This window comes from Lagopus muta, chromosome 1, assembly GCF_023343835.1.
Source record: "Lagopus muta isolate bLagMut1 chromosome 1, bLagMut1 primary, whole genome shotgun sequence".
Lineage (NCBI taxonomy): Eukaryota > Metazoa > Chordata > Aves > Galliformes > Phasianidae > Lagopus > Lagopus muta.
The window spans coordinates 75,052,707-75,068,385 of NC_064433.1; positions in this window are offsets into that span (position 1 = coordinate 75,052,707).

The window sequence follows — 15,679 nt, forward strand, 5'->3', positions numbered from 1 at the left end:
TAAATGTGGAATAAGAAGCCACTTTCTTCCCATGGGCTTTCCCCTCTCTCTCTGGTACGGCACAAATAAACGACTTTCCTTTTCCAGCTCGGGTACGAGCATTGTTTTGCAGAACACTAATACGGTCCGAAACACTCTGCAAGTTATACCAGTTCTGTCGTGCCCAATCCATACCTGATAAAGAGGGTCGAGCACCATGTTTTTCTAAAAGATCAAATAATACATCTTCACTTTTCATGGTGGCAATGCTGTCGCTCATTTTTTCAATACAATGAGAGACCTACACTAAGGGAGGAGGAGGTGCAGGTATTCAAAAGCTCAAGTGACTCCTTATCTCCCCAGGGAAACAGACACTTTTCAAATGCTAATGCTCAAAGCACTCTTCCCTTTCTCTGAGGGGAGCACACAAAAGCCCGTTAGTCCAAACCAGATAAGGAGTCTAATTTTAGAGCTGGAGATAGTGTAACACTGTTACTAGTTGATACTTGCTATTTCATTGCATTCCAGGATTGTGTACTAAGCAAAAGAACTGCCTCATAGAAGAGAATGACTTATGAATTAGAATGCAGTAGTGATCTTGTTCTTGGTGTTATTATTGCATATATATACCTGCCTTTGCATTGTTAGTTCTAGAAGATACTGTCTACAGGTATTGCTGACAATTTTCTTCCCCATCACTCTGTATCTCTCATTGTCTTTTTCATAGTTTCCATTGTGTGTTTCCCTTTTCTTGTTCTTCGTTTCTTTTTTCTTTCTTTCTTTCTTTTTTTTTTTTTAATTTTTGTTTGTCTATCTGTATTGCTGTTGCTTAAGTTTTTGTTTGTTTGTTTGTTTGTTTGTTTGTTTGTTTGTTGTTGGGGGTAGGGAGGACAGGGGGGCTTGGGAGGGCTGAGTTGGTTGTTTTAGCTTGGTTGTTCTGTTTGTGTGTCTGCTTCCAAGTGACTTCAGTATATGTCCATCTCAGAAATCTGTTTGTATTATGATCTTTAATGCAAATATGAAAAATATTTACTACAGACACCTTTTCACTGATATTCTGATACTTCACTCAACTAAGGAAACCTCATTATTCTTCAACAGTTCATCTACAAACTGATTAGTAGAGCAGAAGCCACTAGCAGTAACAAACAATTAAGAGGCCATGGCCACCTGATGGAAACCTCATGGTGTTTTGTTTTGGCCAAGGAAAACCAGTTGATTATTTTCAGAACTTGCATAAATAAACAAATAAATAAATAAAAATGATACAAATAAATAGTAATAATAAGTAAAGAAAAGTAAGAGAAGACCATTCAAGCTGCATGAAAATAAAATCAAGGATTCTCACTACCACTGTTGCTGTATTTGTTTATAAAGCCAAGATCATGGCCTCAACCTACTGTGTAAAATTGCATCACTTGACATGCTGTCTTCCTCTACAGAGGGATTAAAAACAGAAATGAAATCTTAGAATCCATTTGAAAATCAATTTTGCTTTATTTCCCTTAACTTCAATAATATAATGAAACCCAATCTTCAGATAAAAGGATGAGTAACATGAGCAAACGTGGATTAATAACTGGTATAACTAAGTGATATTATTCTATAGACTTCAAAGGTGTCTGCCTTCTGAATATCACCAGATTTTACAAAAGATCATTCAGATCAACGCTTTAAACGTATGCTATCAAAATAAGCTCAACCAGCTTACAAAAATGACTAGGCATTTTCACTTTCAATAGACACGATTTAAAATGATACCTTTAAAGTAGTGACCAAGCTCGGTGTGGCTTCCATCATTTCTAGCCTCGCTATATTAACTACATCTCAAGAATAAGGATTGCGCTCTTATGGAAAAATTAGGTAGTGAATGTCAGTCTTACTGAGAAGACTAACGGTCATCACTTTATCTAAAAATAGTAAAACATGGATCACACAAATATACGTTTTCTTGTCTGGAAAAAAGCAAGAATTTTCAGAAGGAGCATGAAATCACAAGCAGCACGGATGTTCAGATTTTGTATATTCACAGGCAAAAAAAGAATTCTCATAGAAAATATCCATAGAAAATATGTAATCCTTTATCGCCTTTGGAGAAACTGCATGCATGCAAGAGCAGTTGGTGAATCAGATGCTAGAGGAGTACTGCTTTGTCTTATCCACAAGTCCGTTCTTTCCACTTAAACACAACAACTTCTAAACAGAATTAGGTCATGTTGGAGGAAGATCAAAGAACTGGATTGAGTACCAAAAAACATTCAATGCTGCCAAACTCTTTTAAAACAGCTAAAAGGAAAATATTTGATTTTACTGTACATCAGAAATACTTGAAGGAAAGATATCTTGATACTCTAGGTCATCAAAAGCCCAAAAGGTAAAGCTAAGTTCCAGTGCTACTGATGATACAAAAAATGAAAAATTGTCTTTTGATGCAAATATAAATTACATTACATAAATTACCAAGAAAGATACTGAGCAGGCTCCCACCTAGCATCTGCACTGTAAGCTACACAGTAAAAAGCCAATCAACATCTTCATGCCACTGTCTGGTAAGAAGAATAACCTCCAAAACAACTTCATTGAAAATCTTTTAACTTTCACTAAGATAAACCTTTTATTAAACTGTTTTGAGAGAAAGTGTGTGTGCTCATCCACTAGAAAAAGTGGCTTTTTGCATAAGGGGCTTCTCAAATAAAGCTTATGTACAGTTCAATGAGTGCTTTGAAAATTTAGGCTGTTTAAAATGATTCTGATTTTGTAAGAATCAATTATTATAGAGTCTACACCTCCTGAACAATCGAACTAACATTGTACTCCTAATAAACATCAATGTAATTTGAATCAATACACGTGTTGTACGTTTACACAATCCCAACTCAGCTTTCTGAAACCTTCTTTTGACCTTTCAGATCACAAGAGTATTGCCCTGAGTGCAGGTGTCCAGTTGTGGAAAGGCCTGCCATAATGCTGATGTGTGGTATGAAACTGGGGTGCTAGACACAACTAGTTCCAGTCCACTGCTACTCACTCCTACTGCCCCACAGGACCCATTAGCCAATGAGCAGGCAGCTCAGAGGGAGTGGAGCTCAGAAGAAAGATCCCACAAAAGAGTGGGAACACCTTGTAAGAAGGTCATGGAGAAGGTGCTACGTGCCCCCAGCAACGCTCACCCTGCAGCTCCTGAAGAGCGTATGCTGGATCGGGGAGAGGTGTGAGGAGGAAGGGAAAGCGCAGAGGAGCTACTCTGCAACAGATGAAGGAGTCAGAAACAGAGGGGTGAGGAAGACCTGCTGAGCAGGGAATGGGAAGAATAAATGAAATTTATCTTCCCTAAGTGAAATATGTTTTACTTCTGAGGTAATATTCCCATGGGCTTTCCCCTCTCTCTCTGGCTTTCTGTGGAGGGGGAGTGAGAGAGAGGCTGAGTGAGTGTCTGGTGGCCATAAAATCAACACACCAAATGCACTGTGGCAAAAGCAATATAAAATCAATATACACTGATTAAGTTGACAAGGCACAGTCTCAGCACCTCGATTACTAGGAAGTCAGGTAGATCTTGGTGCATTATACAATAGATGTTCTTACTGATGGTGTCGATCGCCTAAGCAAATTATGCCTTTGAAGAGAAAGTTGTACAGCTGATTCAACGTGTATGTATGAGGTGTGCTTCAACAGTAACGTCTCCTATTTGATTATATTCGTCCACAATATCAGAGGCCGATGCTGGTGGTGTGACAATAGAGGATGTACCTTCTCAACAGTGTTCCACTACAGGTATATTACATACCTGTATATATACATACGTATATACAGGTGTGTTAGTGTTTAGTGTACTTAGCTAACATTTTGACAGTTACCTGCTTTTTTTTCCTTTCCCCCCCCCAAAACTATTGTTATGATTTTCCAGGATCAAAGAACATCTATCACAATTAATTTTCCATAGATCATTTCTTCTTTTTTTCATCATTTTGCGTTCCCTTACTTTCGGGCTCTGAACCTTGCTTCTACAATGCAAAGGGATTCCAGCCACCACATGCATACAGCCAAGACATTTTAGTGTGAACTAGATACTCAGGCATACACAACCTGTAACGCACATGCTACGTGTATCCCAACTCAACTTGCACCCCCTACAGCTGTATCTATCATGGCAGCAGCTCTACCCTGATGAGTGGCCAGGCCTAGCCCAGAGTCACAGCAAGGTTTGCAGAGCAGCACTGAAAAATAAAGCAACAGAACTGAGAAAAGCCTGTCACCGGAAGAAAATATTTTCAACAAAGTCACATGGCAAAAGAAGGTAATGACAGTGCTTTCTAACGGGAGATAAGCGCCATAGCAGGTAACCATACAAGGCCATATGACCATACCTAACAGGTAACCATACATAACCTACAAGAACCATAGCAGCAGGTAACAAAGAAAAATTAGCTCACCCCTTCCAGAAACTAGTAACAACTCAAAAGAAGAGCAAACTCAGAGAGATACTGCTCCCTCTGCTGCTAACACTTAAATAAAAGCACCTTTTCCAATCATTGCTTGCACCTGAGCTCCCTGGGAGAGCCTTGACCTCTCCACTAATGTTCAATCATTGGTTCAGGCTGTGAAGGGATGGAGTGCAGCAGAGTTGCCAGGTCACCGCCTGAACCAAAGAGTGAGTAGGTCAGGGCTCAACTCCTGCTGTTTTGGAAACATGAAGTACAACGTGCATCGCGATGCAGGTACAGTACCTATCAATGATGTGATTGACAGGTGATTGTTGCAAGGTGATTGTTGACAGTCTTCTTATGGTTCTGTTGGAACAGTACTTGATGTTCCTTCTGGAGGCTTCTCTTCTTCAGTTTGGGTTTGGGTTCCCTGGTTCCCAGAATTTCAGCACTCCACCACCTGGTGTCATGACATACCCTCGTAGACACTGAAGCACGCTGAAGTGTTGATGCTCCTACCAGTGGTCCTGTGGACTTCACAGCCTCAAGGGGAGTAGTACAGATGTTTAAAAGGTATGAGGAGTGGTGGGTCTGCCTTCTGCTTTCACCTGTGCTCCCATGGCTGACGTATTGCTTGCCTCAGGTGGTCAATAAGAGGTCCAGGCTGTGATCAACAGTTCCCATACAACCATCACATTACTTGAGAGAGAAAACTCTCAGCTTCAAAATACTATTTTTTAACATAGACACCACCACTAGCTATGCATTTTTGATGTGATTTAGCAATGAACATGAGCCTGCATGCTGCATTTGTAAAAATCTGCACCAGCAGAGGTAAACTACTGCTGTTGTCACCACTGCTGAAGTCCAACATCTACCAGCTCCCTGAGCTCATGTCCATTGTCTGGACTCCATCCAGCAAGTGTCGGTGAATGTTGGTGGGTGCAATTTTTTCCATACGGACTTTACCAATGCAGAGCAGAGGGGCAGGATCATCTACCTTGACCTGCTGACAACACTTTTCGGGAAGAGAGGATAAAGTTAAGGAATGAAGCAAGTCATTAATCTGAGCAAAAGTGGAAAAAAAAAAAAAAAAAAAAAAATCAGGGGAGCAGAAAAATGAATAGATAGGGCAGGCACAAATCAATAGCAGGACTGTCATTGAACTCAACAGGAGGCAAGTTTTGTTCCCTAAAGAAGGACAATTTTTGCAATGACCCTCATTGTCCACTTTGCATCATATCTCTTTGAAATTCTAGGCCCCTTTCTTCCATCCTGAATGCAGGATTGCATATCTGCAGTACTGTGAAACAAGAACATTCTGCCTCTAAAACAGTTTTGCTCACACTTCCGCCTGCTCACCCTGCCACATCATCTGCCTCCTGGAGCAGCCCAGCCTGGCCAAGGGATGGATGAGACTGATCAATTTCCTCAAATTATGAGCCACACTGATATTACTGATAAATACAAACGTTCAGATAATAGATGCAAAATATATTATATTGCATAAACATCATCTTTAAATGACATAAAAAATTAGTCTCACCATCTTGTTTGTCTGATAAATTGACAAATAATTTAGAAGGACATGGAAGAAGATGAATGGGCGAAACACATCCATCTGTTCCAATAACAAGTAAAGTGCTGTAAGTTTCCCTTGAATTTGTCGAATGACCTGCACAGATCTTCAAAAAACATTGTGAATTCTAACCAAAATGTATCTGTTACAGAGGGATTAAACCATTATAAGTATATATAGTATAAAGTACATACAGTACTAAACATTTTGAAAAAGGCAATGAAAAATGAAAATTGGTATAGAATTAAAATTGAGATTTTGAAGTAGTGAGTGAATGGTAATCAAAGAAATAAAGTGAAAATTTAGATTTTGTTGAATCCCAGGGAGTATACTCATGCAGGCAGTCCAGTTCGCTAATGTAGCTGTCTTTTCATATGGTCCTAAACTTCTACATTAGATTCAGTTGTTGCTTGCCTGCTTGTAGTCGTAACTCCAGAGAGATTTCCCTTTGGAATATTAAAAATTGAGTTCTCCTGAATCAGCTTCCACAAAACAAATGTTCCTCACACAAACTTCCTCACGCAGGGCTACTTTGTAAGAAGAAAAAGATTAAATACAAGGCAAAATATCTCCTGGCTCACTTAAATACTGTCCTTGCCCTGTACGTTTTAGCAAGTCACTTAAATTACTGGTTGTAACACAATGAAAAGCACGACAGTGATAGCAGAGTAGCAAGACCAAAGAATTTGCTCCAAAGCAAGACCAAAAATTTTCTTCCGGTGACAGGCTTTTCTCAGTTCTGTTGCTTTATTTTTCAGTGCTGCTCTGCAAACCTTGCTGTGACTCTGGGCTAGGCCTGGCCACTCATCAAGGTAGAGCTGCTGCCATGATAGATACAGCTGTAGGGGGTGCAAGTTGAGTTGGGATACACGTAGCATGTGCGTTACAGGTTGTGTATGCCTGAGTATCTAGTTCACACTAAAATGTCTTGGCTGTATGCATGTGGTGGCTGGAATCCCTTTGCATTGTAGAAGCAAAGTTCAGAGCCTGAAAGTAAGGGAACGCAAAATGATGAAAAAAAGAAGAAATGATCTATGGAAAATTAATTGTGACAGATGTTCTTTGATCCTGGAAAATCATAACAATAGTTTTGGGGGGGGGGGGAAGGAAAAAAAAGCAGGTAACTGTCAAAATGTTAGCTAAGTACACTAAACACTAATACACTTGTATATACGTATGCATATATACAGGTATGTTATGTACCTTCTCAACAGTGTTCCACTACAAGTATATCATCTGTTGTCACACCACCAGCATCGCCTCTGATATTGTGGACGAATATAATCAAATAGGAGATGTTACTGTTGAAGCACACCTCATACATACACATTGAATCAGCTGTACAACTTTCTCTTCAAAGGCCTAATTTGCTTAGGCAATCGACACCATCAGTAAGAACATCTATTGTATAATGCACCAAGATTTACCTGACTTCCTAGTAATCAAGGTGCTGAGACTGTGCCTTGTCAACTTAATCAGTGTATATTGATTTTATATTGCTTTTGCCACAGTGCATTTGGTGTGTTGATTTTATAATTGTAATAATTGTAATAATTGTAATAATTGACTCAAGACAAAAACGCAGCCTGTATCCTCCCACTGAAGGCAGACCCACCACTCCTCATACCTTTTAAACATCTGTACTACTCCCCTTGAGGCTGTGAAGTCCACAGGACCACTGGTAGGAGCATCAACACTTCAGCGTGCTTCAGTGTCTACGAGGGTATGTCATGACACCAGGTGGTGGAGTGCTGAAATTCTGGGAACCAGGGAACCCAAACCCAAACTGAAGAAGAGAAGCCTCCAGAAGGAACATCAAGTACTGTTCCAACAGAACCATAAGAAGACTGTCAACAATCACCTTGCAACAATCACCTGTCAATCACATCATTGATAGGTACTGTACCTGCATCGCGATGCACGTTGTACTTCATGTTTCCAAAACAGCAGGAGTTGAGCCCTGACCTACTCACTCTTTGGTTCAGGCAGTGACCTGGCAACTCTGCTGCACTCCATCCCTTCACAGCCTGAACCAATGATTGAACATTAGTGGAGAGGTCAAGGCTCTCCCAGGGAGCTCAGGTGCAAGCAATGATTGGAAAAGGTGCTTTTATTTAAGTGTTAGCAGCAGAGGGAGCAGTATCTCTCTGAGTTTGCTCTTCTTTTGAGTTGTTACTAGTTTCTGGAAGGGGTGAGCTAATTTTTCTTTGTTACCTGCTGCTATGGTTCTTGTAGGTTATGTATGGTTACCTGTTAGGTATGGTCATATGGCCTTGTATGGTTACCTGCTATGGCGCTTATCTCCCGTTAGAAAGCACTGTCATTACCTTCTTTTGCCATGTGACTTTGTTGAAAATATTTTCTTCCGGTGACAGGCTTTTCTCAGTTCTGTTGCTTTATTTTTCAGTGCTGCTCTGCAAACCTTGCTGTGACTCTGGGCTAGGCCTGGCCACTCATCAGGGTAGAGCTGCTGCCATGATAGATACAGCTGTAGGGGGTGCAAGTTGAGTTGGGATACACGTAGCATGTGCGTTACAGGTTGTGTATGCCTGAGTATCTAGTTCACACTAAAATGTCTTGGCTGTATGCATGTGGTGGCTGGAATCCCTTTGCATTGTAGAAGCAAGGTTCAGAGCCCGAAAGTAAGGGAACGCAAAATGATGAAAAAAAGAAGAAATGATCTATGGAAAATTAATTGTGATAGATGTTCTTTGATCCTGGAAAATCATAACAATAGTTTTGGGGGGGGGAAAGGAAAAAAAAGCAGGTAACTGTCAAAATGTTAGCTAAGTACACTAAACACTAACACACCTGTATATACGTATGTATATATACAGGTATGTAATATACCTGTAGTGGAACACTGTTGAGAAGGTACATCCTCTATTGTCACACCACCAGCATCGGCCTCTGATATTGTGGACGAATATAATCAAATAGGAGACGTTACTGTTGAAGCACACCTCATACATACACGTTGAATCAGCTGTACAACTTTCTCTTCAAAGGCCTAATTTGCTTAGGCGATCGACACCATCAGTAAGAACATCTATTGTATAATGCACCAAGATCTACCTGACTTCCTAGTAATCGAGGTGCTGAGACTGTGCCTTGTCAACTTAATCAGTGTATATTGATTTTATATTGCTTTTGCCACAGTGCATTTGGTGTGTTGATTTTATGGCCACCAGACACTCACTCAGCCTCTCTCTCACTCCCCCTCCACAGAAAGCCAGAGAGAGAGGGGAAAGCCCATGGGAATATTACCTCAGAAGTAAAACATATTTCACTTAGGGAAGATAAATTTCATTTATTCTTCCCATTCCCTGCTCAGCAGGTCTTCCTCACCCCTCTGTTTCTGACTCCTTCATCTGTTGCAGAGTAGCTCCTCTGCGCTTTCCCTTCCTCCTCACACCTCTCCCCGATCCAGCATACGCTCTTCAGGAGCTGCAGGGTGAGCGTTGCTGGGGGCACGTAGCACCTTCTCCATGACCTTCTTACAAGGTGTTCCCACTCTTTTGTGGGATCTTTCTTCTGAGCTCCACTCCCTCTGAGCTGCCTGCTCATTGGCTAATGGGTCCTGTGGGGCAGTAGGAGTGAGTAGCAGTGGACTGGAACTAGTTGTGTCTAGCACCCCAGTTTCATACCACACATCAGCATTATGGCAGGCCTTTCCACAACTGGACACCTGCACTCAGGGCAATACTCTTGTGATCTGAAAGGTCAAAAGAAGGTTTCAGAAAGCTGAGTTGGGATTGTGTAAACGTACAACACGTGTATTGATTCAAATTACATTGATGTTTATTAGGAGTACAATGTTAGTTCGATTGTTCAGGAGGTGTAGACTCTATAATAATTGATTCTTACAAAATCAGAATCATTTTAAACAGCCTAAATTTTCAAAGCACTCATTGAACTGTACATAAGCTTTATTTGAGAAGCCCCTTATGCAAAAAGCCACTTTTTCTAGTGGATGAGCACACACACTTTCTCTCAAAACAGTTTAATAAAAGGTTTATCTTAGTGAAAGTTAAAAGATTTTCAATGAAGTTGTTTTGGAGGTTATTCTTCTTACCAGACAGTGGCATGAAGATGTTGATTGGCTTTTTACTGTGTAGCTTACAGTGCAGATGCTAGGTGGGAGCCTGCTCAGTATCTTTCTTGGTAATTTATGTAATGTAATTTATATTTGCATCAAAAGACAATTTTTCATTTTTTGTATCATCAGTAGCACTGGAACTTAGCTTTACCTTTTGGGCTTTTGATGACCTAGAGTATCAAGATATCTTTCCTTCAAGTATTTCTGATGTACAGTAAAATCAAATATTTTCCTTTTAGCTGTTTTAAAAGAGTTTGGCAGCATTGAATGTTTTTTGGTACTCAATCCAGTTCTTTGATCTTCCTCCAACATGACCTAATTCTGTTTAGAAGTTGTTGTGTTTAAGTGGAAAGAACGGACTTGTGGATAAGACAAAGCAGTACTCCCCTAGCATCTGATTCACCAACTGCTCTTGCATGCATGCAGTTTCTCCAAAGGCGATAAAGGATTACATATTTTCTATGGATATTTTCTATGAGAATTCTTTTTTTGCCTGTGAATATACAAAATCTGAACATCCATGCTGCTTGTGATTTCATGCTCCTTCTGAAAATTCTTGCTTTTTTCCAGACAAGAAAACGTATATTTGTGTGATCCATGTTTTACTATTTTTAGATAAAGTGATGACCGTTAGTCTTCTCAGTAAGACTGACATTCACTACCTAATTTTTCCATAAGAGCGCAATCCTTATTCTTGAGATGTAGTTAATATAGCGAGGCTAGAAATGATGGAAGCCACACCGAGCTTGGTCACTACTTTAAAGGTATCATTTTAAATCGTGTCTATTGAAAGTGAAAATGCCTAGTCATTTTTGTAAGCTGGTTGAGCTTATTTTGATAGCATACGTTTAAAGCGTTGATCTGAATGATCTTTTGTAAAATCTGGTGATATTCAGAAGGCAGACACCTTTGAAGTCTATAGAATAATATCACTTAGTTATACCAGTTATTAATCCACGTTTGCTCATGTTACTCATCCTTTTATCTGAAGATTGGGTTTCATTATATTATTGAAGTTAAGGGAAATAAAGCAAAATTGATTTTCAAATGGATTCTAAGATTTCATTTCTGTTTTTAATCCCTCTGTAGAGGAAGACAGCATGTCAAGTGATGCAATTTTACACAGTAGATTGAGGCCATGATCTTGGCTTTATAAACAAATACAGCAACAGTGGTAGTGAGAATCCTTGATTTTATTTTCATGCAGCTTGAATGGTCTTCTCTTACTTTTCTTTACTTATTATTACTATTTATTTGTATCATTTTTATTTATTTATTTGTTTATTTATGCAAGTTCTGAAAATAATCAACTGGTTTTCCTTGGCCAAAACAAAACACCATGAGGTTTCCATCAGGTGGCCATGGCCTCTTAATTGTTTGTTACTGCTAGTGGCTTCTGCTCTACTAATCAGTTTGTAGATGAACTGTTGAAGAATAATGAGGTTTCCTTAGTTGAGTGAAGTATCAGAATATCAGTGAAAAGGTGTCTGTAGTAAATATTTTTCATATTTGCATTAAAGATCATAATAAAAAACAGATTTCTGAGATGGACATATACTGAAGTCACTTGGAAGCAGACACACAAACAGAACAACCAAGCTAAAACAACCAACTCAGCCCTCCCAAGCCCCCCTGTCCTCCCTACCCCCAACAACAAACAAACAAACAAACAAACAAACAAACAAAAACTTAAGCAACAGCAATACAGATAGACAAACAAAAATTAAAAAAAAAAAAAAGAAAGAAAGAAAGAAAAAAGAAACGAAGAACAAGAAAAGGGAAACACACAATGGAAACTATGAAAAAGACAATGAGAGATACAGAGTGATGGGGAAGAAAATTGTCAGCAATACCTGTAGACAGTATCTTCTAGAACTAACAATGCAAAGGCAGGTATATATATGCAATAATAACACCAAGAACAAGATCACTACTGCATTCTAATTCATAAGTCATTCTCTTCTATGAGGCAGTTCTTTTGCTTAGTACACAATCCTGGAATGCAATGAAATAGCAAGTATCAACTAGTAACAGTGTTACACTATCTCCAGCTCTAAAATTAGACTCCTTATCTGGTTTGGACTAACGGGCTTTTGTGTGCTCCCCTCAGAGAAAGGGAAGAGTGCTTTGAGCATTAGCATTTGAAAAGTGTCTGTTTCCCTGGGGAGATAAGGAGTCACTTGAGCTTTTGAATACCTGCACCTCCTCCTCCCTTAGTGTAGGTCTCTCATTGTATTGAAAAAATGAGCGACAGCATTGCCACCATGAAAAGTGAAGATGTATTATTTGATCTTTTAGAAACACATGGTGCTCGACCCTCTTTATCAGGTATGGATTGGGCACGACAGAACTGGTATAACTTGCAGAGTGTTTCGGACCGTATTAGTGTTCTGCAAAACAATGCTCGTACCCGAGCTGGAAAAGGAAAGTCGTTTATTTGTGCCGTACCAGAGAGAGAGGGGAAAGCCCATGGGAAGAAAGTGGCTTCTTATTCCACATTTATGCACACTTAGTAGATAAGATGAAATCCTCAAGAAGTACCAAAATGGTAACTTTTGTATTATAGACTATTCTGTTCTGCCAAGAGGCCCTCAGCAAAAGAACAACTTAAGGGGCCTCTGACAGGAGGTCAAACTGTCCCTCTTTTGGATTAGGAGGAATGCAAGTGATGCTCCCCTACATTTTTTCTTCCAACTTACCTCTATCCCAGGACAGCAGGGGTCCAGGAATAATGGCCTAGTGCAGAATGAGCAAATGTGAGAATTAGCAATATGCGCTTAGCTAGCAACAGTTCATCTTTAGGCAAACATGGCTAGGCTAGGCTACAATTCCAATTGTATTGTGCTATATTGCATTCTCTCACACTGTGCTATAATATCTAGTAAATTAATTTTCTCCCTTAGCTCGTTGCCGCTGTTTTGTGTTCAGAACCATCACAGGGGGTGGGTCCATGGGTCCCCCTGTGCCATTTAGTCAAGGATCCAGGTCGAACCGGGCCAGAGCTGTGACCATGCTGTATCTGAATAACCGTGTAAAAGGCACTAAGTGCACTGAGCAGGACTTCTGCTCCTCCGTACGTTTTTGTTGAGTTTGTAATATAGAGTTGGTTGTATTGAAACGGAGCTTAATTGTAACTTTCCTAAAATCAGAATGCTGTAATGTCATAATTCCAAAGATGCTCGCTGTATGTTTCCCATTTGCAAGTATTTATAGCTGACCTACTGTTACTGAATCCTCGCTAATTTTATATTTACTTTTATTCTTTAAAAGATACAGCTGTTAAGTGAGAAGATGAAAAGTTCATTGTACTCTGCAGAGCAGAAAGACAATTTTCTTTGTACGACTGGCAGAACAGCCCCATGGCAGGATTTGTAGGGTGAGTTAAAACCTTGTTCTGGACTAACTTCTCACATAGAGAAGACACGAAAGCTGCTTGCAGTTCCAAAATGGGGGACGTATGGCAGAATAATTAATATTGACCTTCAAAGGTAAATACAGGACAAAGGATGTTGTACCAAAGGCCAGGACATGCCCCAGCATAAGTGGAGGTGTTTGACTCAAGACAAAAACGCAGCCTGTATCCTCCCACTGAAGGCAGACCCACCACTCCTCATACCTTTTAAACATCTGTACTACTCCCCTTGAGGCTGTGAAGTCCACAGGACCACTGGTAGGAGCATCAACACTTCAGCGTGCTTCAGTGTCTACGAGGGTATGTCATGACACCAGGTGGTGGAGTGCTGAAATTCTGGGAACCAGGGAACCCAAACCCAAACTGAAGAAGAGAAGCCTCCAGAAGGAACATCAAGTACTGTTCCAACAGAACCATAAGAAGACTGTCAACAATCACCTTGCAACAATCACCTGTCAATCACATCATTGATAGGTACTGTACCTGCATCGCGATGCACGTTGTACTTCATGTTTCCAAAACAGCAGGAGTTGAGCCCTGACCTACTCACTCTTTGGTTCAGGCAGTGACCTGGCAACTCTGCTGCACTCCATCCCTTCACAGCCTGAACCAATGATTGAACATTAGTGGAGAGGTCAAGGCTCTCCCAGGGAGCTCAGGTGCAAGCAATGATTGGAAAAGGTGCTTTTATTTAAGTGTTAGCAGCAGAGGGAGCAGTATCTCTCTGAGTTTGCTCTTCTTTTGAGTTGTTACTAGTTTCTGGAAGGGGTGAGCTAATTTTTCTTTGTTACCTGCTGCTATGGTTCTTGTAGGTTATGTATGGTTACCTGTTAGGTATGGTCATATGGCCTTGTATGGTTACCTGCTATGGCGCTTATCTCCCGTTAGAAAGCACTGTCATTACCTTCTTTTGCCATGTGACTTTGTTGAAAATATTTTCTTCCGGTGACAGGCTTTTCTCAGTTCTGTTGCTTTATTTTTCAGTGCTGCTCTGCAAACCTTGCTGTGACTCTGGGCTAGGCCTGGCCACTCATCAGGGTAGAGCTGCTGCCATGATAGATACAGCTGTAGGGGGTGCAAGTTGAGTTGGGATACACGTAGCATGTGCGTTACAGGTTGTGTATGCCTGAGTATCTAGTTCACACTAAAATGTCTTGGCTGTATGCATGTGGTGGCTGGAATCCCTTTGCATTGTAGAAGCAAGGTTCAGAGCCCGAAAGTAAGGGAACGCAAAATGATGAAAAAAAGAAGAAATGATCTATGGAAAATTAATTGTGATAGATGTTCTTTGATCCTGGAAAATCATAACAATAGTTTTGGGGGGGGGAAAGGAAAAAAAAGCAGGTAACTGTCAAAATGTTAGCTAAGTACACTAAACACTAACACACCTGTATATACGTATGTATATATACAGGTATGTAATATACCTGTAGTGGAACACTGTTGAGAAGGTACATCCTCTATTGTCACACCACCAGCATCGGCCTCTGATATTGTGGACGAATATAATCAAATAGGAGACGTTACTGTTGAAGCACACCTCATACATACACGTTGAATCAGCTGTACAACTTTCTCTTCAAAGGCATAATTTGCTTAGGCGATCGACACCATCAGTAAGAACATCTATTGTATAATGCACCAAGATCTACCTGACTTCCTAGTAATCGAGGTGCTGAGACTGTGCCTTGTCAACTTAATCAGTGTATATTGATTTTATATTGCTTTTGCCACAGTGCATTTGGTGTGTTGATTTTATGGCCACCAGACACTCACTCAGCCTCTCTCTCACTCCCCCTCCACAGAAAGCCAGAGAGAGAGGGGAAAGCCCATGGGAATATTACCTCAGAAGTAAAACATATTTCACTTAGGGAAGATAAATTTCATTTATTCTTCCCATTCCCTGCTCAGCAGGTCTTCCTCACCCCTCCGTTTCTGACTCCTTCATCTGTTGCAGAGTAGCTCCTCTGCGCTTTCCCTTCCTCCTCACACCTCTCCCCGATCCAGCATACGCTCTTCAGGAGCTGCAGGGTGAGCGTTGCTGGGGGCACGTAGCACCTTCTCCATGACCTTCTTACAAGGTGTTCCCACTCTTTTGTGGGATCTTTCTTCTGAGCTCCACTCCCTCTGAGCTGCCTGCTCATTGGCTAATGGGTCCTGTGGGGCAGTAGGAGTGAGTAGCAGTG